Below are 15,425 nucleotides of genomic sequence, written 5' to 3'. Positions count from 1 at the left end.
TCAGAGATGAGTGGACTCTGGCCCTCCAGTCAACAGACTATGATTTGCATAATCAGTGATCATTTGCCACATGGGCTGGGGCTGAGGAGCACTGAGGAGTCCAACAGTATAGGGAGGACCACAGGTTTCTCATTCCTATTATCTGTAGTTGAAATCTATTTTTGCAGGAATTAGCTCACTTGCAACATAGAAACGCAGGTGACGCTGTGGTCTAAACCACCAAGCCTCTTGGGCTTGCCAATCACAAGATCAGCAGTTTGAATCCACGTGACGGGGTGAGCTCCTGTTGCTGTGTCCCAGCTTCTGCCAACCTAGCAGTTCAAAAGCATACCAGTTCAAGTAGATGGGTACTGCTGCAGCAGGAAGGTAAACGGTGTTTCTGTGCACTCTGGCACTCATCATGGTGTCCTGTTGTGCCAGAAGTGGGTTAGTCATGCTGGCCACCTGACCCGGAAGGCTGTGGACAAATGCCAGCTCCCTTGGCCTGAAAGCAGAGATGAGCGCCACCCCGCATAGTCGAATTTGACTGGACATACCATACTTTTCCGTGTATAAGACAAGGTTTTTTTATTTAAAAATTATATTAAAAATTGGGGGGTCATTTATACACGGATAGTGCATAGGAGGGATGTGGGATTGGTTGCTGCCTGTGAGCCGTAGATTGTCAGCTGGTATTTGGTGTGTTATTGGTGGCTGCGGCAAGTGCTGATGTTGTGGCTGCGGCACTAGGACGGGCGAATGGCAGCTTCTGCTGGCACGGGGACAGACGATAGGTGTGTTTTGGGAAGCGTGCGAGTGGCACCGTAGGTCAGGTGGGTGAGCTATTTTTGCCAATCCCCCCTAAAATAAGCTCAACAACTCAGGGAAATCTCCCCCCATTTTAAAAATTGTGTGTCTTCCAAAATAGGGGCATGTTATACACAGAAAAATACAGTAACTGTCCAGGGGTCCTTTACCTTGCAACATCCACTTGTTTTTTAGCCAATGATCCTCAGCCACCATGGCTAACAAATAAGAACTCTGGGAATTGTAGTTTAGCGAGTTGCAGTCTAGCAGCATCTGGAGGGCTGCAGCTTCACTATGTCTAAGCTGCCCCAAGCACAGGATGTAGAAGCAAGGTGATCTGGGAGAATATACTGAAGATCACATGTATACAAGATTGGTTGTATTCTAATCCATCTTCCCTCATGCTGCCAAGAGTGGTGAATTAAAGCTTACATTATTTTTATCCCATGAGTTTTCACATCAGCTGCTTTCTGAACTGAGAGCTGATTTGGGCACCTGAAAAATAATATATGCAAGCTGAGTAAGAAATGCATGACAAAAGACACCTGAGTGGGCTGCTAGGTTTATTGGGCCTCTAATGGGTGGGCTTTGTTACTATGCTTAACCCATAACTGGTGGGCTAAAAATGCCAGTTTCATAATGGAGATCTGTGAATGGATTGTTGCAGACAAAACACTGCACTTAGGTGCCAGCCATGACAGGCATAAGGGTGTAATGTAGGCTGCTTCAGTAATGTGAGCACCAAGCTCAACCAGACCTTCTGGGCAAATAAATGTTCAGAGCTGAGGCAGGTTTTTATCCTTGTCCTGTGCCCACTTCACTTACATTGTTCAGGTGCAAGGGTTGCAATGTCTGTAAAATAACACTCCCAGTAAGACTTCCCTCCTTATACTGTATTTGGTATCCTAAGGGCTGCTTAGACTAAAGGAAATACTTCGTTAAACTATGGAATTCACTGCCACAAGATACAGAGAGGGCTGTCCAACTTGGTCAGCTTGAAAAGGACAAATTCATGGAGAATAAGTCTGTCTATGACATGTCTATAAATTACCTCTGGGAGAGGCATGTTGCACCCAAATCTGGTGAGCTTCCTATAGGCATTGGATTGATCCCTGTGGGAACAGAATTCTAGACTAAGATAAGCTTTTGGTCTGATCTAGTGGGGCTGTTAGATTCTAGCGTCTGTTGTGGCATAACCTTGCTTGCACTGGAGTCATTGAAAAGCTCATGTGATGACAAATCTTGCAGCTGTTAAGGCGCCCCAAGATTCTTTCTTTTTGCTGCAACAGTCTTAACAGCTACCATGAAAAATGACACTGCGCTTCAGAAAGATGGCAAAGAGTTCTACTCTTCTCTCTGACTTCTAAGTTTGAGAGATTTACATTTTTTTCTGAAGCACCTCAGTGAAAATACAGCGTTTTGAAGTGTAGCTTAAATCAAACCTGTTGGACTTTGTTAGAATGAATATGCGTGCCCTCTGCTGACATATTGCTGGAATGACTAATAATAGTTAACTCTCCTAGAAGTGTTTGTAACCAACAGAAGCTCATGTAATGCATACATGTAAGGCATGAAAACTCAAAACCCAGTTTGAGTCTTACAAATTAAAAACTCGAGAGGGGAAAACTACCCTGTTTAAACAAATTACCAAAAATCCCCACTTTAAATCCCATATATAACTTGTCAGCTTTATGTATTTAAAACCAATAAGATTATTTTAAATTTTTGTGTTACTATATTTATGGATTTTATAAATTGATTTTTATTTTACACTTTTAGTAACATTGTAACAGTAGTTCCTAAATCAGAAACAATGAGACATTTCAAAGTACCTACCAGTAATACAGTACGTTCTAAATTAAGGCAAATAGAAGAGAGAGAAAGTATCAATATATCACCCTTATAGCTTCTGTTACAGTAATTTATTTTTTTTAAAAAATACCATCTTTCAGTAAATCTTGACTTCCAAAGTAATTTTTCAAGCTAATTTCTTTGCATACAACTTATATAATTTGCTTATTGGTTGAAGTAATTAAAACTTTCAAATTCAGATTTTGTTCTTAAGTAAAAATATTTGCACATCAATTTATTTATGCACTATCTTATGTGAAAGCTGTAATCATGCATCCATATTGTTTTTCACTGCTACATAGAATTACATCTAGTTACCCCCCTACTACAGTAATTCCTGTATAGCAGTTAATGATTTTAGCTTCAGAAGAGAGAGATACCCCAGATTCCACGTGCTGGTCCCATGGGTGTAGTCAAGGGGGCAGTGCAGGGGGGCAACTACCCCCCCCCAGTCAATAAAAATACTTAACTGAGGTTCTGTCTCCCCTAACAAAAGCCTGCCCCCCCAAAAAAAAATCCTGACTATGCCCATGGCTGGTACACTGTTCATTTTTTTAAAAAGCCAGAAACTGCTTTTTATGCTGATTACCCCCACCTGTCTGCTATTTAGTTAGATTAGAGGAGTTTGTCACCTGTCATAATGGTTTTGAAGATGATAAGGAGCTGGCTAAAAAGTTCAATGAATAAATGCTTATCTTATCCCCATGAAGTGAGGATCTTTTCGTTTACTGAAATAATATGGTGTCTGTGCTTAAAACCCTTGAAATTGAGGCTCGCCTGGGTTCTGTGCAGTGACTCATCACGTAACATATTGGAACTCATAACAAGGCAGCAAATTCACAGTTTAAAGTGGTTTTTATTTGAGAGCCAGGAAGAGAACGAGTACAGTGGTGCCCCGCAAGACGAAATTAATTCGTTCCGCAATTTTTGTCGTCTAGCGAATTTTTCGTCTTGCGAAGCACGAAATCCCATAGGAATGCATTGAAAATCAATTAATGCGTTCCTATGGTCAAAAAAAGTCCAAACAAAGCCAAATTTGGTACAACAACAGTTTATTAACTGCTCTTTAAAGTCACACATACTGTAAAGAGCAGTTCAAAAATTGAAGGGAAAATAAATTAACTTTATAAACATGACAGAAAAACATTTAAAAATCAACAAAGTGTACAGTACATTTTCTAAGACTCTGGGGGACCACTCGAAGAAGGCTCCTCTTCCACTCTTTGCTTCTTGGTCAAGAACCTGTCCATAGTCTGCTGCTTTATCCGCCTTTTCAGCAGCTCCCTGAAAGACGACATGACCCTCGTATCATAAAAGTTCCCAGCGTCATGTGCCACGTGCTTCTCATGGTGGTGTAGATCTGCAAAAGTCTGCACCTCCTTCCACTTCTGGCAAATGTCCCTCAGTCTTTCGGAGGACAGCCGTTCCTCAGTTGCTTCCTCCTCTTCCAGTGAGGCCTGCTCCTGCGCAGCCTCTGCCTGCAGTTCGACCAGCTCCACGGTGGTCAGCTCGTCGTCGTGCCCCTCCACCAGCTCGCAGACGTCCTCCTCCGTGACCTCCAGGCCCATGGTCCTCCCCAAGGCAACAATGTCCTGCACCACTGTTGACTCTGGTGCATCAGAGTCACTTGGTGCCACACAGTCCGGCCACAGGCTGCGCCAAGCGCAATTCAAATTTCTCTGGCTGATCCCTTTCCAGGCCGTGTTGACCATCTTCAAGCAGGTGACGATGTCGAAGTGGTCCTTCCAGAATTCCCGCAGGGTGATGGTGGTGCAGTCAGTCACCTCGAAGCATCGCCTGAAAAGCTCCTTGGTGTAGAGTTTTTTGAAATTGGCGATGACCTGCTGATCCATCGGCTGGAGCAGTGGCGTGGTGTTAGGCGGCAGGAACATGATGTTGATGAAGCTGAACTCCTCCAACAAGTCCACCTCAAGGCCTTTAGGATGGGCAGGAGCATTGTCCATCAGAAGCAAAGCCTTCAGCGGCAGGTCGTTGTCCAGCAGGTACTGCTTGACAGCAGGGCCAAAAGCAAGATTGACCCAGTCCACAAACAGCACACGTGTGACCCAAGCCTTGCTGTTGGATCGCCACATGACACTCAGCCGCTCCTTGTCGATCTTGTGTCTCTTGAAGGCCCGTGGGTTCTCCGAGTGGTACACCAGCAGGGGCTTGATCTTCAGGTCGCCGCTTGCGTTGGCACAGAAGAGCAGGGTCAGACGGTCCTTCATGGGCTTGTGGCCAGGCAGCCTGGACTCCTCCTGAGTGATGAAACTCCTTTTGGGCATCCTCTTCCAAAACAGCCCGGTCTCGTCGCAGTTGAAGACCTGCTGCGGAACGTAGCCCTCCGTCGTCACAACCTCCAGGAACTCCGCTGCAAAGTCTTCAGCCGCAGGAACATCAGAACTGGCAGCCTCTCCATGCCTGACCACGCTGTGGATGCCAGATCTTGTCTTGAACCGGTCAAACCAACCTCTGCTAGCCTTGAAGACTTCTGGCTCGGCTGAGGTTCCTGGCTGTTCCCGGATGAGGTCAGCGTGCAAGGCCTTGGCCTTCTCACAAATGACGGCCTCAGACACTGTGTCCCCTGCACGCTGCTTCTCTTCTATCCAGATGAGCAGCAACTTCTCGACCTCCTCCAGGACAGCTGGGTGGTTCTTCACGATCCTGGTGACTCCCTTGGCTGCATCAGTCGCCAGGATCTTCTCCCTCATCTTCAGGATGGTCCCGATGGTCGATGGGTTCCTGCCGTACTCCCTGGCGATGTCCGTCACACGCATTCCGCCGTCGTGCTTCCAGATGATCTCCTTCTTCATTTCCAGCGTCACCTTCTCCTTCTTCCTCTCGCCGGCCACCGCAGCAGCAGTCTTCTTGGGTCCCATGGCAGCACAGCTCCTACCTTCGTAAACTCAGAAAAAAAAAAAAATCAGTGATGTGCTTCAAACCCAAAAAATACAAAAGCAGCCAGCCACCCACCACACAGAAATTAAAACCCAGAACCAAGGCCTTGAATCCCAAGCACCCCAACCCCAAATCCAAAATCCAAAAACCCCCAAAAAAGTTTTAAAAGTTTAGCTTACCAAATGGATGAAAGAGAAGTTCTGGAAAAGCTTCAACAATTAACCACCGAAGTCCTCAGAAACCTCAAATGGCTGCAAAATAAGTTTAGGAAAAGCTTCAAAAATCACCAATGTCTTCAAAAACCTCAACTGCTCCCACAGACACGCACCAACCCACCCACAACACAGAAATTGCAAACCCCTCCCCAACTGCTCCCCCAGCCCCTCCCCAACTGCTGCAAACCCCTCCCCAACTGCTTAGATTAGATTAGATTAGATTAGATTAGATAAGATAAATTTATTGTCATTGTCCGTATATACACAGTATACACAACAACGAAAATAGATAGATAGATAGATAGATAGATAGATAGATAGATAGATAGATAGATAGATAGATAGATTCTTTATTGTCATTACACAAGTGCAACATTGCACAAGTGCAACGAAATTGGATGCCATCCCTTAAAAACAACAAAAGCAAAACAACAACAACAACCAAACAAACCACATTCCAGCCACACCCACACCCACACCCATCAAACTCCCAGGTCACACTATCGAGTTACAGCATTTAAGAAGGCCACAGCTCTTGGGTAGAAACTATTTTTCAGTCTGTTTGTGCTTGACTTGATGTTTCTGTATCTCCTGCCAGAAGGCAGTAGTACAAACAGACTGTATCCCGGGTGAGATACATCCTGCAGGATATTGTTTGCTTTCCTAAGACAACGGGAACCGTACAGTTCTTCCAAAGATGGGAGGGGATGACCAATAATCCTTTGGGCTGTGGTTATGACCTTCTGGAGCACCTTCCTCTTCCTAGCTGTACAACTGGAGAACCAGGCACAAATACAGTATGTGAGAATGCTCTCTATGGAACCTCGGTAGAAGGACACCAGCAGTCTCTCACTCAGATTGTTCTTCTTTAAAAGTCTGAGGAAATAAATTCTCTGCTGGGCCTTCTTCACCAGAGCAGTGGTATTTGCGCTCCAAGTCATGCCCTGATCGATAGTCACTCCCAAAAACCTGAATTCTGCCACCCTCTCCACCCGTTCCCCGTTCCCAAACACCCCAACCCAAAATCAAACACCCAAGACCGGATTCACATACACATTTGCACGTATCTCCAACACTCTCATCCTATTCAGACATAATCTATTAAAACATTCATAATCCAGAATATAACACAACCTATTAGAAGCATAGCATAACCTAAACCCTATCTCATTCCTTACTACTCACTGCTTGCTATTTCTTACAACTGGCCCTGAGATCATTATTTAGTGCAATCAGAGCTCTTGGATAGAAACTATTCAGAAGGCGTGTGGTTCGTGTTTTCATTGTCCTGTATCTTCTGCCCGAAGGCAACAGTTCAAAGAGGTTGTGAGCAGGATGGGTGGGATCTCTCAGGATATTGTGTGACTTCTTCAAGCTGCGAGACGTGAAGATCTCATCCAGGGTTGGTAGTTGGAGCCCAATAACATTCTGGGCAATTTTAATTATTCTCTGTAAAGCTTTTTTATCCATTCCAGAGCTGCTCCCATACCACGATAATATACTATAGGTTAAGACACTCTCAATGGTACTATGATAATAGGACAGAAGTAGGTGCTGAGATAGATTCAATCCTCTGAGCATTCTCAGGAAATACAACCTCCCCTGCACCTTCCTCACAACCATATTAATATTTGCAGTCCATGAGAGGTCCTCAGAGATGTAAGTGCCCAGGTATTTAAAACTACCAACCCTCTCCACCTCCTCGCCATTTATGTGCAATGGTAAAAATACACTTTTCTTTCTCCTAAAATCAATTATGAGTTCTTTGGTTTTTTTGGTGTTAAGCATAAGATTATTTTCTTTACACCATTGAATTAACCCCTGTACTTCTTTCCTATAAGCAGCCTCATCATTCTCACTAATGAGCCCCACCACTGTTGTATCATCCGCAAATTTGATGATTGTGTTGGACTTATACAGTGGGGTGCAGTCAAATGTGTACAGGGAATAGAGAAAGGGGCTTAACACACACCCCTGAGGGGCTCCTGTGCTTAATACTAGAGTAGAAGAATAGTAAGGTCCCATTCTCACTGTCTGCGGCCTATCGGTCAGGAAATTCCTTACCCACAAACAGATCTTCTGATGTATACCCAAATTGGTCATTTTAATGGCCAGCACTCAGAAATTCAAACTCAGAAAATTTTTCAAAAAAAAAACAACCTGGCCCAGTGGTCACAGAAAATCATAAAAATTCCCCAAAAAACCCCACATGGTCCCAGATTTCTGCAGAAACCTCCCCAACTGTTCCCCTAGCCAGCCAGCACTCAGAAATTCAAACTCAGAAAAAAAAAATTGAAAATAAACAACCATGCCTCGTGGTCACAGAAAATCATAAAAATTCCCCAAAAAACCCCACATGGTCCCAGATTTCTGCAGAAACCTCCCCAACTGTTCCCCTAGCCAGCCAGCACTCAGAAATTCAAACTCAGAAAAAAAATTTGAAAATAAACAACCATGCCTAGTGGTCACAGAAAATCATAAAAATTCCCCAAAAAACCCCACATGGTCCCAGATTTCTGCAGAAACCTCCCCAACTGTTCCCCTAGCCAGCCAGCACTCAGAAATTCAAACTCAGAAAAATTTTCAAAAAAAAACCAACCTGGCCCAGTGGTCACAGAAAATCATAAAAATTCCCAAAAAAGGCCCACAAGCCCCCAGATTATCGCAAACCCCTTCCCAACACCAAGTCCTTGAATCCCAAACACCCCAACCCAAAATCCAAAACCCCCCAAAAAAGTTTTAAAAGTTTAACTTACCAAATGGATGAAAGAGAAGTTCTGGAAAAGTTTTGGAAAATCTTCAAAAGTGAGCAAAGTCTGAGAAAAGGCTACCAAACCACGCGCTAACAGTTGCTCCTCGAAGTCAAGTTGCAACTGCAGCTGCTCAAGCTAAGCACCCTTGGTTTTAACGGCTTTTACACAAAGGAAACAAAGTCGCGAGACGTTTTCGTTTTGCGAAGCAAACCCATAGGGAATTCGTCTTGCGAGGCAAATCGCGGGCGAAAAAACCTTTCGTCTAGCGAGTTTTTTGTCTTGCGAGGCATTCGTCTTGCGGGGCACTACTGTATTCTGAAAGAAGCCCATGTACAGTAAAGGGACACAGATCAGTGGGACTTAGATAAATATTCCAGGCAAAGTCATTTGATCTGGACGTGTGTCTTCTAATTAACCAAATAGAGTGGAAGATGAGGAGTCACAGGGGTTGGGAGTGAATATGTATGAATTCAACAGTGCTTACTTTATTTTTTGGTTGCTGTTAATATTGTTTAAAGGTTATGAATGCTGTAGTACTTTGTGAATCCTGTAATATGACTTTTGTTGCAATTGAGCCGTTTAGCTTATTTTTTTCAGTTGTTTTTCTAATAGTTTTATAAATTGTAATTGTCTAACTAATGATTCGTAATTGCTTAACCAATTATTTTTCTATATAATTTCTGTTGTATTTATGATGTTCTATTATGTTATTGTTATTTGCTGTTTGTAAGTCACTTGGCCATTCCATTGAATGAAAAGCAGCATAGAAATATAATAAATCAAACAAATCCAACCTGTCATTTGTATAACTGCTCTAAAAGGCCAAAATGTTGAGCTGCTAAATAAGGTACACCCCTTTCTTTCTGTGTTGTTACTGTACTGAAGGTAGCAGGAGCAAAAACAGTTGAGTATTTTTGTCTTGATATAAAACCACTGGAAGTGGCAAAATGAAATTGAACTGAAACTTATAACCTGACCTGTTTCCTGTCAAATTTGGATGTTCAGTCTTTCCCCTTTTGCATATCAAAATGTTTCAGACTGGAGACTTGATAGAAATAGCATTGATCAACATGTGTGCCGATTTCAAGGCCTACTGTGAGATCTGGCTGCCACCAATGTCTGTGATGATGATGATAATAATAATTATAATTTTATTATTTGTACCCCACCCATGTGACTGGGGTGCCAGTAAGCACATTCTGTAGGGGAGGAGGCAAGGTTCTTTGCCTTCTAAAGCAGCAACAGCTCCTGACTTTGCATGTTTCCTAGAGCCACTGTGGTGCAGTGGTTAGCATGTCAGGCTAGCACCTGGGAGACCAGAGTTCAAAGCCCTGCCTGACCATAAAGCTCACCTTGGACCTCTCAGCCTAGCCTACCTCACAGGGTTGTTGTGGGGGTTAAATGAGGGAAGGAAGCTTGAGTTCCTTGGAGAAAAGGGTGAGCTGTAAATGCAACAAATAAATAAATAATAGACAAAGCCCTTGCATTTATTAAGTAATTAAGGCTACATCCCATCATCTCACATGGTGCTCCCATGGAAACCGGCTTGTGGCTAATAGGCATTCTGAATCAGCGGATGTAATCATATGTGTTGAGATGGACGATCCTCTCCCCAATCTATTTTTATTGTTGCCAAAACAGCAACCAAAGCTCATAGCTACTGTGCCAGGAAGTACAACACGGAGGACCCACCCGGCTCAACTTCCCGCTTGCTTGCTTGCCTGCCTGCTGCTGCCGCTGCTGCCGGGAGTGACGTGTGGAGTTCCCGTCCTCTGTTCTGGTAAGTGACTCCCAGAGATGACTGCTTTTGCTCTTGCTAATCAGCTCGCTGGGGAGACTGGGGTTGCTTTTGCTTTTTACTCTTATGTTAGGTGTCTTGTGTTTTTATGTTCTAAACAGCCATAAGATCTTTGGAAGCAGGGCGGGGTGTGTGTGTGGGGGTGTGGGGGTGTGTGTGAAAATATATATATATATATATATATATATATATATATATATATGGGAGACGGGAATGTGCTCTCCAGGATTTCACCCTGGACTCTTCCCCCGTCCCATCAGGAGATGCTAGTGACTGACCTTATGCATACAAGGCAGATGATCTACTTCTTAGCTATGTATGGCCTTAATCCTAAATTAGCTCTAATCATGATCATATATTTTCAAGTCATAATAGCCTTTTTAAGAAAAAGAGGAGGAAAATGTATTTTATGTACATCTTGCATTGCTGTCAAAAAATCCCTGCTTATGAGATTTTTATTAGAAGCAGGAACAGCAGCAAATACGTAATAATATTTTATTGGCTTTGGCATTCTTCTGCATGGCTCAGTGAGTTTTATGGGAGGTAGGAGCTGAAGTTGGTGCATCCGGCTTGTTTTGTTAGTGTAGTTTTGTGGCATTAAAACAAGGGATATTAAATTTAGAAATATGGAATGAAAGTTTTTGTAAAGGAGAAAACATTGGTTGAAACTGCAAGAGAAAAAAAGCACAACCCACCCGTATGTCAAATGCCACTGACTGCTTCAGCACAGTTAAAAAACATACTTAAAGTCAGTGGGATTTTGAGTGCTGAACTTTGGCTGAATCATCCACAAAGCAATTATGAAGAGGCAGTGAAATAAGTTGCTTTCCTCCATGTTATCTCATCCTAATGAAATTCAGTATTATGCGTACCCCAAAAAATAAATTTGAGATTCCAGTTACAAATTATAGCATGCCTCTTTATGATTTTTTCATATGTCATGTATTTCATGAGGCAGCTTTCCTGGGTTTTATTTTTCCTGTAGCTTTACACTCCTCCTTCAAGAATTAAAGGCTAATGTATCATTAAAAGGTTTGCACATATGTGCAGCTGTATTCAGAGAAGTTCTCTAGGGTCTCATGAATCATACTGCATCACAAACATTTTAGCTTTCCAGTAATTGTTGGCATAGTTGCCAGGGACAAGAACACATCAGCAATTATATTCAAACTCTATTTGACTTTTCCAGTTTTATTTGTGGAAGAAAACAACTTCTTGTGAAAGAGGCGTATAGGTAAAATTGAACAGGTGTGAAGCAACCTGAGTTTATTTCTGGACTGTTGGAGGCTGCATTACCTAATTAAAATATCCCATCCAATGTAGTCAGTACATTCAAATGATATACTGTATGTGAAATTGCAATAATGGTTTAAGCACCGTTGCATTGTGATCTTATATGTGTTTACTTAAGTGCACTTTGCAAAGTGCAAGTGAGATCACTGGAACTTTGCAAAGGATTGCCGACTTAGCCTTAATCCGTTTAAAAGAGAGATGGGGAGCCTGGGCCCAGATGCTGCTAGACTGCAGCTCCCATCATTGACCACACTGGTTGGAGCTGATGGAATTTGGAGTCCAACATCATCTGCAGGACCAGACTCCTCATGCCTGGAGGGTTCTCTAAATGAGGGGAAGTAGTTGTGTTTATCATTGTGCATATATAAAATTTGCTTTATCACAGTTACCAGATTAATTCAATGAGGTACTGAAGTGTAAAATACTAAAAAGAGGTGCCAGATGTCACATGATTCAGATACTCACAGTAGCCTATAGACTTAATGCTATGTCAAAAAAGAGAACTTTGTGAAGTAGGCATGCATCAAACCCTGAGTTAGATTCTGCAGATTGCAACATTTAAAATATATCAAGAATCGGTATTTTGTTTGGTTTGAATTTTCATAAACCACTTTTCAATAAAATAAAATAAAATTACAGTGAAGATAAAACTTAAACCAATGTACTTAAAACAGTTGTTCCCTGAAAGAAATGTTACCATCAGTATCTCCATGCCAACCCAGTGATTTCATTATTTCAGTTTTACACATGGGAAAGTGAGATAGTGATTATCCTGTGAATCCGTGACTTAGCATGGATTTGAGCCTTAGTCCATGTACAACCATCGGCCCAATGGTTCTGTGTCCATTGTTCTGATGCCAAGCAATTGCATCTCTCCAGACAAAGAGGGATCTATTCATAATCAGCAATACCAAATATACTAGCTCAAGTAAGGGATGAAGTCTTTGCATTTAAGGCAGCAATTGCCCCACTATACCGGGGCTACTTCTGCCTAGGACTGTGATTCAATTCATTTTACACTGAAAAGTATCACCGATAGTAATAAAACATTGGATTTGAAATGGTTGCACAATCCCTTTACCAACAATATTTGGCTCGCATGGATGTGTCACATGAGACAATTCCTGTTTTTCTAAGTCAGAAAAATAAGAATCTGCCGTGACATCCTGAGCAGAGAGGATGACAGATAATGCTTTTCCTGTTAGCAGCGTCAAGCCTTTATATTCATTCCCTGAAAGCTTAGATTGTTTGCTCATTTGTTGACTGTCCATATAGACAGAAAACTGCAACTATTGTGTGAGAGAAAAGGATTTATAGTTCTTTGCAGATCATTAAGTGTTTTGTATACTCCTAACCAGGTAAGTGTAAAAAGTATTTTATTCTGCAATGTTATTTTGAAAGTTATAATTAAGTACTCAGATATTCTGCTATTAAAATATTTTCACTACTGTTGTATCAGAATGTGCAGGATTGTGACAACTGAAAGCTCAAGTGAGCTGCACTTTACTTTTCAATAAATATTTGTGTCTCAGGACCTCTAATTCTCGCTTATGCTTTATTTTTTATTGCATTCTGTTTCCAATTTTGCCTATTTCGCCAATACTTTACTCCCTACCTGAAGTGCCCATATTTGTCATGGTTACTGAACCTTACTATGTTTTCAGTGAAACAAACAATGCTGTTTAAGGATATATGTATCCTCTCACAGGAAACTAACTGACTGCAAAATCCAGATTTCCACTGACCCAATAGCTACTAGTTGTCAATAATTAAAAAGAGAAATTACACCTTTTTGTTTAACAGTTTCCATTGAATCGATTCCGCAAACCTGTGCTCAGTTGCCTGGTAAAGGTAAAGGGAACCCTGACCGACTCTGGGGTTGCGGTGCTCATCTCGTTTTATTGGCTGAGGGAGCCGGCGTACAGCTTCCAGGTGGCCAGCATGACTAAGCCGCTTCTGGCGAACCAGAGCAGCGCACGGAAACACCGTTTACCTTCCCGCCGGAGTGGTACCTATTTATCTACTTGCACTTTGACGTGCTTTCGAACTGCTAGGTTGGCAGGAGCTGGGACCGAGCAACGGGAGCTCACCCCGTCGCAGGGAGTCAAACCGCCGACCTTCTGATCGGCAAGCCCTAGGCTCTGTGGTTTAACCCACAGCGCCACCTGCGTCCCTTTTACCAGTTGCCTGGTAGTAACTTTTAAATGGGTTTACTTCTGAATACACACAGGATTCCACTGAAAACGTGTAAACATATTAAACAATAGCTGTTCTCCAACTTTGTTGTGAAGCTCTTTTTAAAATAGCATTTAATCCACTACATTATAATTGTGGTGCAATTACTGTAACTTCTTATGTTCTAATTTTCAGAAAGAACTCTACTTTTTTGTTTTTCTTGGATCCAGAAGATAATTTTCTGACATGGCATCAGTTCAAACTGTAAATACCAATTGCATACAAAATGGCATTTTGCCATAAGGTCATATAACCTCCAGGAAGAAAAAGTTGAATTCCATGCTGCTTATTTAAGCAGAATGCATATCTCTGCAAATCCTTCTTTATTTGCTTTGGATGAATAAATAGTATGTAGTGAATACTTTGATAATGACACAGCAGCAGAAAAATGTCAAACAAATATACATGGAAATAGAAGAAAACAGAAACAGTGACCACTTCTCAGGTGGTAATCCCAACACCTGCTTTTTTGGGCACCTGATGGCAGTTTTAACTTCTACATTGTCAGCCACAGAGCTGTACAAGCTGGCATGTGAAAACAATGAAACAATTATTTGCTTTTATTGGGGTGAGTGTTTTAGGAAAACTTGCACACAATGATCCTGTTCTCTACTTTATCCATACTGGGCAAGATAGAACTGACCCAAAGTGTGGCCCTGAAATAGCACAGTATGGCAATGTCCACTGGGGTTCTGCTACTCTTGGCCAGTGGTGAAAGAGGGGGAAATTAGTGCTGAGGCAAAGGAGGAGTTTTTCACGAGGAATCCCTTGCTTGGCTGTGTGCCTATGGAATCGCTCTGTTGAGCGGGATGTTTGGGTTCTAGCCTGATGTCTTCCCTGCACCTTTGGAACCCCAAGTCATTGTTGCCGGCAGAACATCCAAAAGGTAAGCTTTGCAGCGTAGTGGGACTCAGCCCCACATCTCACTTTCAGGCTTCACTTAGGCATCTGGCTGGTCCCTGTGAAAAACGGGTGCTGGGCCAGAGGGCCCTTTTTCCAATCAAGCAGGGCTGGTCCTGTTTTCCCATTGCAATGCACTTCCTTAGGGTTACCAGGCTGCTGCAGCCGATCACTGTGACCTTTCTGTTGCGGTTTCTGCTCTTGTGGTTGTAGCCTTTTCCCTAGCAAAAAGTTTGTTATGTCACTAACACAAGTCCTTATATGTGTGTAGCTGTTCTGAAGGGTGTTTGTGGCAGGACTTGAAATATTCTCTTGTGGAATCTTTTGGGTTCTCTGAGCACGCCTTTGAGGAAGGGCCAGAGCTCAGTGGCAGAAATCCTTTGCACACAGAAGCTCCCAGGCTTAATCTCTAGCCTATCCAAGCAGGGTCAGGAAACGTTCTCTGCCTAAAACCCTGGAGAGCAGCTGCCAGTTAGTGTAGGCAACAGCTAGCTAGACCAATGATCTTCCTCAGCATAAGGCACTTCCCTATGTTCCCATGCCTTCTACCCACTGGCAGGGATTTGTGGACATGGATCAGGGACCTGTGTGTTATGCGGAAGCGGAAGCATGGACAAACAAGTCTTTGTTGGACTTTGCAAATGATGGGGGCTACCTCATGGATGGCCGAAGGGCCCATTCTTGGAACACAGCCCC

At 42.8% G+C, this 15,425-nt stretch overlaps 1 protein-coding gene across 2 annotated transcripts in view; it reads left to right on the top strand.

Annotated features, from left to right (window-relative positions):
- The first annotated feature begins 10,163 nt into the window (after window positions 1–10,163).
- CEMIP2 (cell migration inducing hyaluronidase 2) overlaps window positions 10,164–15,425 on the top strand; it is a 59,800-nt gene continuing 54,538 nt past the window's right edge. Inside the window, exon 1 of one of the 2 annotated variants that reach the window (XM_081880927.1) lies at window positions 10,164–10,283. The gene's annotated coding sequence lies outside the window, so the exon portion shown is untranslated. Of the gene's footprint in view, window positions 10,284–12,843; window positions 12,953–15,425 lie in introns of those variants that run through there. The other variant, XM_081880928.1, reaches the window with a different exon arrangement.

The sequence above is a fragment of the Podarcis erhardii genome (genome assembly GCF_964252035.2).
Source record: "Podarcis erhardii genome assembly, chromosome: 11".
NCBI classification, from domain to species: Eukaryota; Metazoa; Chordata; class Lepidosauria; order Squamata; family Lacertidae; genus Podarcis; species Podarcis erhardii.
The sequence above is the reverse complement of the archived record's forward strand: the minus strand, read 5'-3'. Positions and strand labels throughout refer to the sequence as shown.